Source organism: Trichechus manatus, unplaced genomic scaffold (genome assembly GCF_000243295.1).
Source record: "Trichechus manatus latirostris isolate Lorelei unplaced genomic scaffold, TriManLat1.0 scaffold00142, whole genome shotgun sequence".
Classification (NCBI taxonomy): Eukaryota; Metazoa; Chordata; class Mammalia; order Sirenia; family Trichechidae; genus Trichechus; species Trichechus manatus.
The window spans coordinates 6,258,884-6,276,046 of NW_004444078.1; the positions used below are offsets into that span (position 1 = coordinate 6,258,884).

Genomic DNA, 17,163 nt, shown 5'->3' on the forward strand with positions numbered 1-17,163 from the left:
CGGTAGTCAAAACAGCCCGGTACTGGTACAACAACAGATACATAGACCAATGGAACAGAATTGAAAATCCAGACATAAATCCATCCACCTATGAGCAGCTGATATTTGACAAAGACCCAAAGTCCATTAACCGGGGAAAAGACAGTCTCTTTAACAAATCGTGCTGGCGTAATGGGATATTCATCTGCAAAAAACTGAAACAAGACCCATACCTCAAAACATGCACAAAAACTAACTCAAAATGGATCAGAGACCTAAATATAAAATCAAAAACAATAAGGATCTTGGAAGAAAAAATAGGGACAATGCTAGGAGCCCTAATACATGGCATAAACAGAATAAAAACCATAAGTAACAATGCACAAACACCAAAAGAGAAACTAGATAACTAGGAGCTCCTAAAAATCAAACACTTATGCTCATCAAAAGACTTCACCAAAAGAGTAAAAAGATAACCTACAGACTGGGAAAAAAATTTTGGCTACGACAAATCTGACCAGCGTCTAATCTCTAAAATCTACAAGATATGGCAAAACCTCAACAAAAGGACAAACAACCAAATTAAAAAATGGGCAAAGGATATGCACAGGCACTTTGCCAAAGAAGGCATTCAGGTGGCTAAAAGACACATGAGGAAACACTCATGATCATTAGCCATTAGAGAACTACAAATCAAAACTACAATGAGATGCACCCCAACCAGGCTTTCATTAATCCAAAAAACACAAAATAATAAATGCTGGAGAGGTTGTGGAGCAACTGGAACACTTATACACTGTTGGTGGGAATGTAAAATGGTACAACCAATACGGAAATCAATTTGGCGCTTCCTTAAAAAGCTAGAAATAAAAGTACCCTACGATCCAGCAATCCCGCTCCTTGGAATATATCCTAGAGAATTAAGAGCCATCACACGAATAGATGTATGCACACCCATGTTCACTGCATCATTGTTCATGATAGCTAAAAGATGGAAACAAACTAGGTGCCCATCAGCGGATGAATGGATAAACAAATTATGGTATATTCACACAATGGAATACAATGCAACGATAAAGAACAATGATGAATCCGTGAAACATAACATGGAGGAATCTGGAAGGTATTATGCTGAGTGAACTTAGTTGCAAAAGAACAAATATTGTATAAGACCACTATTATAAAAACTCAAGAAAAGGTTTAAACACAGAAGACAACATTATTTGATGGTTATGAGGTTGGGGAGGGAGGGAGAGAGGTATTCACTAACTAGAAAGTAGACAAGAATTATCTTAGGTGAAGGGAAGGACAGCACACACTACAGGGGAAGTCAGCACAACTGGACTAAACCAAAGCCAAGAAACCTCCTGAATACAACCAATCATGTCAAGGAACAGAGTAGCAGGGGCGGGGGTCTGGGGACTATGCTTTCAGGGGACATTAGGTCAACTGGCATAACAAAGTTTTTTAAGAAAATGTTCTGCATCTCACTTTGATGAGTGGCATCTGGGGTCTTAAAACCTAACGAGCAGCCATCTAAGACACATCGATTGGTCCCAACCCACCTGGAGTAAAGGAGAATGAAGAACACCACGGACACAAGGCAAATATTAGCCCAAGAGACAGAAAGGGCCACATAAACCAGAGACTTCATCAGCCTAAGACCAGAAGAACTAGATGGTGCCTGGCTACCACAATGACCGCCCTGACAGGGAACCCAACAGACAGTCCCTGATGGAGCAGGAGAAAAGTTGGGTGCAGAACTCAAATTCTAATAAAAAGACCAGACTTAACGGTTTGAGACTGGAGGGACCATGGAAGACGTGGTCCCTGGACTCTCTGTTAGCCCAAAACTAAAACCACTCCCAAGGCCAACTCTTCAGACAAAGATTAGACTGGACTATGGGACAGAAAATGACACTCGTGAAGAGTGTGCTTCTTAGCTCAAGTAGATACATGAGATTAAATGAGCAGCTCTCGTCCAGAGGCGAGATGAGAAGGCAGAGAGGGTCAGGAGATGGTTGAATGGACACCGGAAATCCGGGGTGGAAAGGAAGAGTGTGCTGTCACAGTACAGGAAGAGCAAGTAGGGTCACAAAACAATGTATGTATTAATTTTTGTATTAAAGACTAACTTGAATTGCAAACTTTCACTTAAAGCACAATAAAAAAAAATTAAAAAGCCTATGATTGCCTAAAAGAAAAAAGTTAATGAATGATATTAGCCACTGTAGGAATCTTGTCTGCTAAAATGAATAAATACTAGTGCCTCTTTCTGTATATATTTTTTCAAAGTAGACACTGTTCTTCAGGCAAAACATGTACACTTTGGCTCTATAAGCTTTTCCCAGTATAAGATCCTTTTTATATATACCCTCTCTAAAGCAACCAGTTCAAGCTTGGGGATGCAAGAAGATACTCAATTGCCCAAATATTTATCTATATTGGAGTCATTCATTTATTCATTCAATAAAAATGTCTACAGCACCAGGAATGTAGCTGCAAGCAAAACAATTATGGTCCCTTGCTTCATGGAGCTTCCAATTTATAAGTGAGATATGGAACAGGTGCCAACCAACAGATCAATTATATACAGACCCTGGGCAAGTAGTGAATGTTTACAAGAGCACATAACAGAGGAATCTAGTTGAGACTGGAGAACCAGCAAAAACCTTTGTAAAAGAAGTGGCATTTAAGCTGGTATCTGCAGTTTGAATGCAATTACCCAGGTGATTGTCAGTGGAAGAGTTTAAGGTGTAGGTAGGTGTAGGTGTGTGTGTACTGGGTGAAGAAGTATTCAAGCAGAGAAACAACCTGTGTAAATATCCTAAGGTGTAACCCTATAGCACTCAAGGTACAGAGAACTGAAGCATAATAAAAATAGAGTGGGAGAGAAACTGGAGCTAGGCTGGAGTCATGGATTATGCAAAGCCGTACAGGTAATGGTAAATCTTTCAATTAAGTCCTCAATGTAATGGGAAGTCTGATTAGATTTGTGCTTTAAAATAATCACCAAGGGAAAAAAAATGATCCCCATGCCTGCTCTGGAGTACAGATTTTAGAACACAAGAATGGACATTAAAAATATGAATATAAGGAGGCCAGTTAATAAACTAACCTGAGCTAGAGCAGGGGCAGTGAAGATGGAGACAAATTAACAGATGAAGAATATTTAGGAGATAGGCTCAATAGGGTTTGCTGACTGATTAGCTGAAGGGAGGAAGGTAGAGCAGGTGGCAAGGACAACACCCACAGCTCCCCCTCATTGGCCAGTGGGACCATTTATTGGTTGTTAAAAACAATAAGGAGGACCTTTTTTATTCTGGAGGGTGTGGTGGGAAATCAAGAGTCCAGTTTTTTTGTTGCTGTTGTTAGGTGCCTGTCGAGTCAGTTCCAACTCATAGTGACCCCATGCACAACAGAACAAAATACTGTGCCATCCTCACAATTGTTGCTATGTTTGAGCCCATTATTGCAGCCAGTATATCAATCCATCTCGTTAACAGTCTTCTCTTTTTTGCTGACCCTCTACTTTACCAAACATGATGTCCTTCTCCAGGGACTGGTACCTCCTGATAACACATCCGAAGTATGTGAGATAAAGTCTCGCCATCCTTGCTTCTAAGGAGCATTCTGGATGTACTTCTTCCAAGACAGATTTCTTCATTCTTCTGGCAGTCCACAGTATATTCAGTATTCTTCGCCAACACCATAATTCAAAGGCATCAATTCTTCTTTGGTCTTCCTTATTCATTGTTCAGCTTTCAAGTGCATACGATGCAATTGAAAACACCATGGCTTGAGTCAGGCACACCTTAGTCTTTAAGGTGACATCTTTGCTTTTTAACACTTTAAAGAGGTCTTTTGCAGCAGATCTGCTTGATGCAATGGGGCATTTGATTTCTTGACTGCTGTTTCCATGAGTGTTGATAATGGATCCAAGTAAAATGAAATCCTTGAAACTTTAGTATTTTCTCCATTTATCATGATATTGCTTATTGGTCCAGTTGTGAGGATTTTTGCTTTCTTTATATGTTAAAGTGTCTTAGACATACTTAAACTGAGATACCTTTGATAAATCCATATAAAGACATCAAAATAACTAGCTGATATTTTTAGGAGTGAGTTCTGGGGAGTCTTAGCATATAGATGGTGTTTAAAGCAACTGGATTAGATGAGATTACCCTGTGAATGAGGAAAGTGAGAAGAGAGTCAGAATTTTTAATTAAATGGCAAAATACACTTTTTTCTACTTTTAAGAATATAAAAATATTCCAGTGACCTATATATTAAAGTGTCAAACATTTATGGTTATAATATTTAAGCATAAATTTTAAATGCGATTATAAGATAACAAATTATTAAAGAGCTATATAGACTTTATAATGTATTACTGATAAGCCCATTCCAAAAGTCTTGGGGCAGAAAGGGAAGTAAGTTGGATCACCATACTTTCATCTGCCTTTGTCCTACCTTTCTCTATGCTGCTGGATCCATGACAGGCTTCACATATAGTCTAAGTCTTTATATGCAGAAAGCACAAGGGCCACAGTAGGACTTGGATTTACCAGGGATACCTATATCTTTTCAACCTCCATATCTGCTCCCATGCTGTTCTCTGAAGCCAAAGTTTTCCAAGTCTCAACACATGCTATCATTTATCTTTGAACATCAGAATGTGCTGAAATACAAATTTTTCCATTTGGATTTTTCAAATGAAAGAAAAAGCCTGCAAGATAAACCTCTTCTTTAAAACAAAGAAATTCTTCACTCTGCTATTCACTGTTCATAGCATCTAGTTTTTCTAATGTATTCAGTTGCTAGTGAAACCTGGAGAGGTGTGAGTCAAAAATGTGAGTAAAGAAACACGGTTTTCACTGTTTTAGAGATAATAAATCCGAAAGCCTGGAACAGTCCAAACCAAACCAAACCCATTGCTGTCGAGTTGATTCCGACTCATAGTGACCCAACAGGACAGGATAGAACTGCCCAGGAGGGTTTCCAAGGTTGTAATCTTATGGAAACCGACTGCCACATCTTTCTCCCATGGAGCGGCTAGTGGGTTCGGACCACTGACCTTTCGGTTAGCAACCAAGCACTTAACTACTGCGCCACCACTGCTCCTTCTTGGAACAGCAGTGGTCATGAGAATTGCTGATTTAAAACAGTGTAGGTTGAAATTGCTATTTTGACCCTGAAACTGTTTAATGACCAGAGATTAATACTTGTTTCGGGAGGAAACAAGGCATAGGTTTTTATAAACAGCTTCTTTGGGAATTAATAACAACCAGGGCAGACTCTCATCTGCTAAAATTGACTGAGGTTTATAATCAGGCCTGGAGGAATTAGATGACTTGCAAAGTCATCAGGGCCCTTATTAAGGTTATTAACTTAATCTCAGTGACCCTATCCTTCAGTGGAATAACTAAGAGCCAAGATGCAGTAAACTTCTGGGTTGACTGCCAAGAACGCTCAACAGAGGGTTTTTTCAGGTATAAGATATCCCACCAATTCATTATACAAAGCCTGCATATGAAACAATTCAAGGTCATGTGATTTATCAAAAGATGTTTCTTGCAAGATATGTGCATTTTAAGCAGTAATTTTTAAAGGTGAAAGCCTTCTGGCAGGATTACTTAGACTGCTGTCAGTTTACTTACTTACTTTACCCATCACATCTACACAATAACAGAAAACTCCTCATTAAGAAAACACAAAAATATTATTTGAGCCTAAATGTTACTTGAGTCTGAAAGTTACCTTTTTTTCTCTTCTTGAGTTCACTTACCAAGCCTTAACTAACCTTGGCAGGTCTTCTTAACTGTTTGGAGATCAAGGGTTCCTTTGAAAATCTTATAGAATCTCTAGACACTAGAAAAATGCACAGCGTATAATTAATTTTGGGAGTACCTGAACCTTTTACACCCATCCATTGGCTCTCTAGAACCACAGCGTAAGGTGTAAAAGACAGAGTCCCTTATCCGTATGGGGGGGTGGGGGGAAAGATTCACCACTTTTTCCCCCCTCCCCCACGGGCTAACTGACTAACCTGACTCTCTCTCATTCTTGTCACAACGAGTTATACTCTCTCATCTTTTCTCTTGAGCCTCCAAAGTCTGCACCTCCTACATCTTTACAGCCTACATTTGCCAAGCTTTACTGATTCACAAAATTTCTTCCCTCCTTGAAATACTATGGTACAGAAACAATTTTAAAATACACATCCTTTTGACTCTTCTGATTCACAAACTTGTATCAGTTGGATGGTAGTGAAAGTTTAGATTATGAAAAAGTTAATTCTTCTTATCTTAGTGATACTTGCTATGAAAAAAATCATCATAAGAGTTTTATCAGACTTTATAACTTCCAGCTGATCCCACACTTTCTTTTAAGATGTGGATGTGTTCTAGCTTGAGGCTGGCTATTTCTACCAGCTTCCAACTGGTCAATTAGTCACCTAGAGCCCAGCTAGCATTTGGGTCCACATGAACTGCTATTGGCACAGCTAAGCAGGTGGTCTAAATTTCAGTAGAACAAGTGAATTAAAAATACATGGGTTATAAGTATTTATTTTAGCAACCAAACACATGAAAAGATGCTCAACGTCATTAACCATCAGAGAGATGCAAATCAAAACCACAACGAGATACCATTTTACTCTCACTGGGATGGCTAAGATAAAAATAAATAAATAATAACAAATGTTGGCAAGGATGTTGGGAAATTGGAACCCTTTTCCACTGCTGGTAGGAACACAAAATGGTACAGCTGTTATGAAAAACAGTGTAGTAGTTCCTCAAAAAACTAAAAATAGAACAACCATATGACCCAAAAGACTTCAAAGCAGAAGTGGACCAACATGGTGCCCTAGACAGACGCACCATGCCATCCCTCTGCATCAAAGACCCAAAAAACTACGTAAAACAGATACAATCATCACTCCTGGAAATCTGAGCATCAAATGAAGGGATAAAGAACTACATCAAACACCAAATGGAAGAAGAAACTGACAGAAAAAAGAGAATGAGGAGAGACATGGAGTGGAGGTCCCCTGCCAAATAACATGGCACAGTGTCGCCATCTTGATATACAGCCAGCAACGACCCTGGACAGCAAGTACGGGAAAGCAACTTCACAGAGCTCCCAGCAGGAGATAGAGCAATCTGGTAAGCAGAGAAACACACTTTCGCACACCTCACTCTTCTCGTGAGTAGAAGCAAGAACCCCTCCAAAGCGGCAGCCTCCACCACCAGGGTCCACAATACAAGCCATACTCCACCCCCTAGCCCACCCTGCCCCTCTTGTTATGTAGCCTTTTCTTTCTTTCTTTCTTTCTTTTCTTTCTCCCTCCTACTAACCCCCATACACCACCTCCTCCACTTCCTGCTGGCTCCTGCCATGCTGTCATGTTTTTTCTTTTGTTTTCCTTCTTTCCTTTCTCATCCACCTAGCCCCACATGCCACCTCTACTCCTCACCGTTACCCAGGTCAGCCATGCCCACATTCCCTGGCCCCCACTGCGCCACCCTTTCTCTCTTCCTTTTCTTTCTCCCTCCCACCTAGCCGTGTATGCCATCTCCCACTCCTTCCCACTGGCCCCTACCAGGCCACCACAGACAGCCACCAGCCCACAACTGCCTTGGGTCTGCCCCTTCCTGCTGACCCAAACCATGCAGCCATTTTTTTTCTTTTCTTTCTATTCCTTCTTTTCTTTCCCCCTCCCATTTAGCCCCGTACACCACCTCCCTGCCCTTCCCACTGGCCCCTGGGTCTGCCCAGCCCCTACTCACCAGCCTCCACCATGTTGCCATTTTTCGTCTTCTCCTTCTTCCTTTTCTTTCCCCTTCCTGCCTAGCCCCATATGCTACCTCCCCCACTTCCTGCCAGCCCCCACCATGCTGCCGTGGCTAGAATGCCTCCGGCGCTCAGGCCCGCCACTGCTCTGGGCCCACACCACCCCTCCCCTCCTGTCACTTAACCAGCTGCTGAATGGTGGGAAGCAAGCTGGCACCACTCCCCACCTGACACCCCCACCCACACTGCTTGACCAACATCAGGAAGCTGACAGTGCCCCCTCAGTCCACCGTCAGTCACCTCACCAAACCAGTGTACAGAAAAGTGGGTTCACCCTAACTGCTGTTGCCCTGACCACTAAGACAAGGTGGTGAGAGCTATTGTGTCCACAGACAAGCAAGCAGCAAAGCAACACCCAGCACACCTGCCTTGACACAGCAAAACAAAATAGCAGGATGAAACAAACATACAATCAATAAATAAAGAAAACAACACCTTAATGTCTCAGAGACAGCAGACAATATCAAAACATATAAAAAGGCAGGACAAGATGACTCCAGCAAGTAACAAAAATAAAGAATCAGATAACCTTGTGAAAAAGAAAAGGCAGTCGAACCACCTGACCTGGAATTCAAAAGACTAATATGTACAGCTCTCCAAGAGACTAGGAAACAGATAAAGGAAAACACAGACAAAATCATGGAAAACACAGACAGAACCAACCAAAACATAGCCAAAATTAAGAAACATACAGACAAAGCAACAGAAGAATTCAGGAAAATAACACAAGAACAAAATGTCAAAATAAATAAAAAATTAACAAGCATACAAAAACAGCAACTAGAAACCAGAAGGTTTTAGGAGCAAATCCGAAAGAATGGAAGACAGAATCAGTGAGACTAAAGAAAAAAAATCCATGGATGCCACTTTGTTGGAGGAAAAATCAGAGAAAAGAATTTAAAAAATGAAGAAAACCTGAGAACTATGTGTGACACAATCAAGAGTAAAAATCGAGCGTGATCAAAGTGCCAGAACAAGGAGAGAAATGGAAAATACAGAGAAGATTGTTGATTTGCTGGCAGAAAAACTTCCCAAATATCATGAAAGACGAAAAATTGACCATCTAAGAAGCTCAGTAAGTCCCACATAGGACACACTCTCAATAATAAAACAAAGCTAAAAGACTTAAAACAAGAAAACAATGACGTCAATCCATAAATGACTACACTGTCAAAACAACAAAAAAAGGAATAAACAGTGTAGGTATAGAACTTACAAATGGAGAGGAAGACAAGGTGATAGCAAATAATAAAGGACTCGTTCCAACTTAGGGAGGTAAAGGTAAATTTCAAGGTAACCACAAAGAAAGTTAACAAACCTGCTCATCAAAATAGAAGAAGAAAAACATAAACTCAGTAAACACAAAATCTATAAAAAACAAAACAAACAAAAGGAACTCAGGACAGGAAAGTAGGAGGAACAAAGAAAATGTCAGTACCAAAAAAAAAGACAACAATATGACAGCAATAACTCACACCTATTGATAATCATACTGAATGTAAATGACTTAAATGCACCTGCAGACAGAGAGTGGCAGAATGGATTAAAAAAAAACACAAGCCATCAATATGCTGTCTTGTTACAAGAGACACACCTTAGACACAAAGACATAAATATATTAAAATCAAAGAATGAGAAAAATATGTATCAAGCAAACAGTAACCAAAAAAGAGCAAGAGTGTCAATACTAATCTCAGATAAAACAGACTTTAAGGCAAAATCCACCATAAAAGACAAGGATAGACATTATATAATGATTAAAGAGACAATCCACCATGATGACATAACCTTTATAAATATATATACACCCAATGAGAGGGTTCCAAAATACATAAAATAAACTCTAACAGCACTAAAAAGAGAAATAGACAGTTCTAAAATAATAGTAGGAGACTTCAACACACCACTCTTGGTAAGGGACAGAACATCTAGAAAGAAACTCAGCAAAGATACAGAAGATCTAAATGCCATAATCAACCAACTTGATCTCACAGACGCATACAGAACACTCCACCCGACAGCAGCAAAGGACACATTCTTTTCCAACGCACATAAAACAATCTCCATAACAGACCACATTTTAGGCAACAAAGCAACCCTCAATAAAATCCAAAACATTGAAATAATAAAAAGCATTCTCTCTGATCACAATGCCATGAAAGCAGAAATCAGTAACAGGAAGAGCAAGGAAAAAAAAATCAGATACATGGAAAATGAATAACACCCTGCTTAAAAACAACTGGGTATTAGAAGAAATCAAAGAGGGAATTAAAAAATTCCTAGAATCAAGTGAGAATGAAAAACACTTCATACCAAAACTTTGGGGTACAGCAAAGGCAGGGCTCAGAGGTCAGTTTATACCAATAAACACATAAAAAAAGAACAGGCCAAATTCAAAACATTAGCACTACAACTCAAACAAATAGAAAGAGAACAGCAAAAGAAGCCCACAGGCATCACAAGAAAAAAAAACAATAAAGATTAGAGCAGAAATAAATGAAACAGAGGACAAAAAAAAATTTTAAAAAATCAACAAGACCAAAAGTTGGTTCTTTGAAAAGATAAAACAAAATTGACAAATCACTGGCTAAACTGACAAAAGAAAAACAGGAAAGGAAGCAAACAACTGAAATAAGAATTGAGATGGGGGACATTACAACAGACCCAACTGATATAAAAAGATTCATAAGAGAAAACTATGAAAAATTGTACTCCAACAAATTTGAGAACCTGGAATGGATAAATTTCTAGAAACACACTACCTACTTAAACTAACACAAACTAAGACAGAAAATCTGAACAAGAGAAGATACTGAAGAGGTAATTTAAAAAAAAAACAAAAAAAAAACCTCCGAACAAAAAAAAAGCCCTGGCCCAGATAGCGTCACTGGAAAATTCTACCAAACATACAGAGAAGAGCTCACACCAGTACTACTCAAACTATTATCAGAGCATAGAAAAGGAAGAATACTCCCAAACTCATTCTATGAAGCCACCATAACCCTGATACCAAAGCCAGGCAGAGATACCACAAAAAAGAAAATTACAGACCAATATCTCTCATGAATACAGATGCAGAAATTCTCAAAAAAAATGCTAGGCAACAAAATTCAGCATCATACCAAAAAATAATACATTATGACCAAGTGGGACTCATATCGGGTATTCAAGGATGGTTCCACATTAAAAAATCAATAAAAATAATCCACCACACAAATAGAAGAAAAGAATCACATGATTATCTCAATCAGTGCAGAAAAGGCATTTGAGAAAATCCAAAACCCATTCCTGATAAAAACTCTCAATAAAATAGGAATAGAAGGGAAATTCCTCAACATAATACAAGGCATCTACACAAAAACAACAGCCAATACTATTATCAATGGAGAGGCTGAAAGAATTCTCCCTGAGAATGGAAACAAGACAAAGATGTCCTTTATCATCACTCCTATTTAACATTGTCCTGGACGTACTAGCAAGAGCTATAAGAAAAAGAAATAAAGGGCATCTAAACTAGAAAGAAAGAAGTAAAACTACCCCTTTTCACTGATGATATAATAGTACACATAGAGAAGATTCCAAAAGAAAACTACTGGAACTAATAGAAAGATTTGGCAGAGTAGCAGGATACAAGATCAACATACAAAAATCAGCCGGATTCCTATACACCAGCAAAGAGAACTTCAAAAAGGAAATCAGGAAAACAAAACCATTTATAATAGCCCCTAAAAAAGACAAAATACTTAGGAATAAATCTAACCAGGATGTAAAGTGTCTACACAAACAAAACTACAAAACACTACTGCAACAAACCAAAAGAGACTTATATAAATGGAAAAACATACCATCTTCAAGAACAGGAAGACTTACCATTGTGAAAATGTCAATTCTACCCAAAGCGATCTACAGATATAATGCAATCCTGATCCAAATACCAAGAGCATTCTTTAACAAGATGGAAAACTACTCGCCAACTTAATATGAAAAGGAAAGATGGTCCCTGATAAGCAAAGCATTATTGAAGAAAAAGAACAAAGCAGAAGACCTCACACTACCTGATCTCAGAACCTATTATACAGCCATGGTACTGATACAACAACAGACACATAGACCAATAGAAAAGAATTGAGAACCCAGACATAAATCCATCCACCTATGGTCAGATGATCTTTGACAAAGGCCCAAAGTCCATTAAATGGGGGGAGAAAAAACAGTCTTTAACAAATGGTGCTGGCAAAACTGGATGTCCATCTGTAAAAAAATGAAACAGGACCCATACCTCACACCATACACAAAAACTAACTCAAAATCTATCAAAGACCTAAATATAAAACTTAAAACGATAAAGATCATGGAAGAAAAAATAGGGATTACACTAACAGCCCTAATACATGGCATAAATACAATACAAACCATAACGAACAATGTACAAACACCAGAAGATAAACTAGACAACTGGAGCTCTTAAAAATTAAATGGTTATGCTCATCAACAGACTTCACCAAAAGAATAAAAAGAGAACCTACAGGCTGGGAAAAAAAAATTGCCTATGACATACCCAACAAGGGTCTAAACTCTAAAATCTATAACAACAACAACAAAAAGCCAAATAATCCAATTAAAAAATGGGTAAAGGAAAGGAACAGATACTTCACCAAAGTAGACATTCAGGTGGCTAACAGACACATGAGGAAATGCTTGTGATCATTAGGCATTATAGAAATGCAAATCAAAACTACAACGAGATACCATCTGTCTTAGTTATCTAGTGCTGTTGTAACAGAAATAGCACAAGTGGATGGTTTTAACAAAAGAGGGTTTATTCCTTACAATAAGTAGGCTAAAACTCTAAAGTCAGGGCATCAGCTCCAGAGGAAGGCTTTCTCTCTCCATCGGCCTTCTCATCAATGTTCCCCGGGACTAGGAGCTTCTCTGCACAGGGGCCCCAGGTCCAAAGGACGCACTCTGCGCCTGGGACTGCTTTCTTGGTAGTATGAGGTCTCCCTGTCTCTCTTCTCACTTCTTTTATATCTCAAGAGATTGCCTCAGGACACAACCCAATCTTGTAGACTGAGTCCTGCCTTACTAACACAACTGCCACCCATCCTCCCTCATTAACATCATAGAGGGAGGATTTACAATATATGGGAAAATCACACAATACCAGGAATCATGGACCAGCCAAACTGATACGCACATTTTTGGGGGGACATAATTCAATCCATGACACCATCTCGCCCCAACATTACTGGTGCTAATCAAAAAACAGAAAATAACAAATGCTGCAGAGGCTGCAGGGAGCTTGGAACTATTTTGCATTGCTACTGGGAATGTAAAATGGTAGAACCATTTCAGAAAATGATATGGCACCTTCTTAAAAAGCTAGAAATAGAAATACCATACAACCCAGCCATCCCACTACTAGGAATGTATCTTAAGAAAAATAAGAGCTATCACATGAACAGACATATGCAGCACTATTCACAACAGCAAAAAGATGGAAACAGCCTAAGTGTCCATCAACAGATGAATAAACAAATTATGGTACATACACACAATGGAACACTACACAACAATAAACAACAATGAAGAGTCCACAAAACATCTCAAACAAGGAAGACGAATTTGGAGGGCATTACGCTGAGTGAAATAAGTCAATCACAAAAGGCCAAAAATTGTATGAGACCAATATTATAAAAACTCTAAAAAAGGTTTATACACAGAAAAAAACAATCTTTGATTGTTACAAGGGAGGGGAGGGGTGGGGAGAGAAATCAGTAACTAGATAGTAAACAAGTGTTAACTTTGATGAAAGGAAAGACAACACACATTAGGGGAGTCAGCACAATCCGACCAAGGCAAAGTCATAGAAGCTTCCTAGACACATCCAAATACCCTGAGGGACTGAGTTGCTGGGACTGGGTATCACAGTCTCAGGGGACATCTAGATCAATTGGCATAATACAGCTCATAAAGAAAATGCTTTACAATCTTCTTTGGTGAGTAGCATCTGGGGTCTTAAAACTTTCAAGCAGCCATCTAAGTTACATCTATTGCTCATATCCCGTCAGGAGCAAAGAAAAATGAAAAAACCAAAAACACAAGGAAAATACCAGCCCAAAGGACTAATGGACCACATAAACCACAGCCTCCACCAGCCTGAACCCAGAAGAACTAGACAGTGCCCAGCTGTCACCACTGACTACTCTGACAGTGATCAAAATAGAAGGTCCTAGACAGAACAGGAGAAAAAGGTAGAACAAAATTCAAATTAACAAAGATCAGACCTACTAGTCTGACAGAGACTGGAGAAAACCCCAACATTATGGACCCCAGATGCCCTACTAACTCAGAACTCACGCTACTCCCAAAATCCATTTTTCAGCCAAAGATTAGGCAGGCCTATGAAACAATAACTCACATGAGGAACATTCTTCTTAGTTCAATCAAGTATGCAATACCAAACGGGCAACACCTGCCCAAAAGCAAAGACGAGAAGGTAGGAAGGGACAAGAAAACTGGACGAATGGACACGGAGAACCCGAGGTGGAAATGGAAAAGTGGAGAGTGCTGACATATTGCAGGGAAAGCAACCAATGTCACAAAACAATTTTTATATAAATTTTTGAATGAGAATCTAATTTGCGCTGTAAATTCTCACCTAAAGCATGGTAAAAAAAATTTTCCTTTTTTTTTTTTAATTGTGCTCTAGGTAAAAGTTTATAGCTCAAGTTAATTTCTCATATAAAAATTTATACACATATTGTTTTGTGACATTAGTTGCAATCCCCACAATGTGACAGCACACTTCCCCTTTCTACCCCGGGTTCCCTTATCCATTCAACCAGTTCCTGTCCCTTCCTGCCTTCTCATCCTGCCTCTGGACAGGAGCCACCCGTTTAGTCTCATTTACCTAACTGAACTAAGAAGCACACTCCTTACATGTATTATTTTTGTTTTATAGTACTATCTAATCTTTGAAGAGTGGCTTTGGAAATGGTTTCAGTTCTGGGTTAACAGAGCTTGCAGGAGCCATAGCTTCAGGAGTTCCTCCAGTCCCTGTCAGACCATTAAGTCTGGTCTTTTGGTGTGAATTTGAGTTCTGCTCCACATCTCTCTCCTGCTCCATCCGGGACTCTCTGTTGTGTTACCTGTCAGGGAAGTCCTTGGTGGCAGCTGGGCACCATCTAGTTCTTCGGGTCTCATGCTGGTGGAGTCTCTGGTTTATGTGGTCCTTTAGTCTCTTGGGCTAATATTTTCCCTATGTCTTTGGTGTTCTTCATTCTCCTTTGCTCCAAGTGGGATGGGACCAATTGATGCATCTTAGATGGTCACTCGCAAGCTTTTAAGACTCCAGGCACCACTCACCAAAGTGGGATGCAGAACATTTTCTTAATAAACTTTGTTATGCCAATTGATATAGATGTCCCCTGAAACTGTGGTCCCCAGACCTCAGCTCCAGCTACTCTGTCCCTCAAAGTGTTTGGGTGTGTCCAAGAAACTTCTTAGCTTTTGCTTGGGTCCTGTTGTGCTGACTTCCCCTGTATTGTGTGTTGTCCTTCCCCCTTCACTGAAGTTGATCCTTGTCTACTACCTAGTTAGAAAAGCACAGTACAATTTTTTTTTTAATTACAAAAAAAAAAAAAAAAAACAGCTTGAAAGCAAGGACTCAAACAGAGATTTGTACATCAATGTTCACTGCAGCACTATTCACAATCGTGAAAAGGTAGAAACAGCGTAAATGCCCATCAACACATGAATGGATAAACAAAATGTGGTACACACATACAATGGAATACTACTCAGCTAACAGAAGAAATGAAGTCTTGATGCATGCTACAAAAAGGATGGAGCTTAAAGACATTATGTTGAGTGAAACAGTCAGTCAAAAAGGACAAATACTGTATGACATCACTTATATAAAAAGACAAGAAAGGGCAAATCCACAGAGATCAAAGTTTATTAGTGGTTACCAGGGTTGGGAGGGAGGGGGAAAAGGAGGGTTAACAGCAATGGAAAAATTGCATTGATTAAGGGTAGGACTGCACTGCCAATTATTGTAATTGCTGTCAACAAACTGTACACCTGATAAAAAGTTAAACTGGCAAAAGTTGTGTGATGGATGTATTTACAACAACGACCAAAAAAAAAAAAGAGTAGCTGCTGAGGCTGCTTATGTACAACCAAACACCTCATGGGATTTGGTTCCTTGGTTTGGAGGTTTAGGGTCATGGTTGCACAGGACATTCCTGTTAATTGCCTAATAGCATGTTTAGGGCTTCTGGTCTACCGCCTAGTTCGCTGAGTTGTGCCTAGGGTCTTAAAAGCTTGCAAGCGGCCATTTGAGGGCAACAATTGGTCTCTATTTGCCTGGAGCAACAGAGAAAGAAAGAAGAGTGAGGAATAGGAGGAGGATATGGAATGTGTTGGTAACTGCCTCCATGAACAACTGCGTCCTTTGCCATGAGACCAGAAGAACTGGATAGTGCCCGGCTACAATTACTGAACATTTTGATTAAAGATTCTATAGAAGAATCCTGATCAAAATGGGGAAAATCCAGAATAGAATTTCAAATTCTCATGGAGTCCAGACTTTCTGGTGCCAAGGGGGCTGGATGAAGCCCTGAAACTACTGCCCTGAGATAATCTTTAAAACTAAAACAAAAAATATCCCTGAAGTCTTCTTAAAACCAAACAATAGTATAGCTTAACTAGTAAAAAATGTCTGCCTTGAGCGTTATGCTCTTCTAGGAACTATCGATATGGGATCCTTGTATCAACAGCAACTTGAAAGATTAGATAGGAACCTTAGGGGGCCGTGAATTTACATTATCGGGGAAGAACAACTCAGAAAAGGAGGGTGAGAACGGTTGCACAACTCAAAGAACGTAATGAATGTCACTGACTTGTACAGGTAGAAACAGTTGAATTGATGTATGTTTTGCTGAGTATACTCTCAATGACAACAAAACAAAATTTTTTCAAAAATTTATTTACTGAACAGGAACAAAACTGAACTATAATACAACAATTGATAATACCGGTATAAACCTACTTGAGGAAAAAAAGCACATTAAAAAGAAGTTAGTATCTCACTCACATATAAATGAAATTAATTTTAAATCTCAATTTCCATGCAAGACATAGAACCTTATTATGGACAGTTCAACATGAATTCTTAACTGAAGGTTTCAGAGAGGTGAAATACATTACTGAGATATTTTACACTCTTGGTTCACTAGGTTACTGAGATGCATTTGACACATTAGTCATGATGAAAAGTGATTACCATTTCCTTGACACCCACTGCCCTGTGTGAAATTATACTCA

General features: G+C 39.2%; 1 protein-coding gene across 1 annotated transcript in view; it reads right to left on the bottom strand.

The window, feature by feature from the left end:
- Positions 1-17,163, bottom strand: part of FAM171B (family with sequence similarity 171 member B) — an 89,842-nt gene that overhangs the window by 65,485 nt on the left and 7,194 nt on the right. The window lies entirely within an intron of this gene.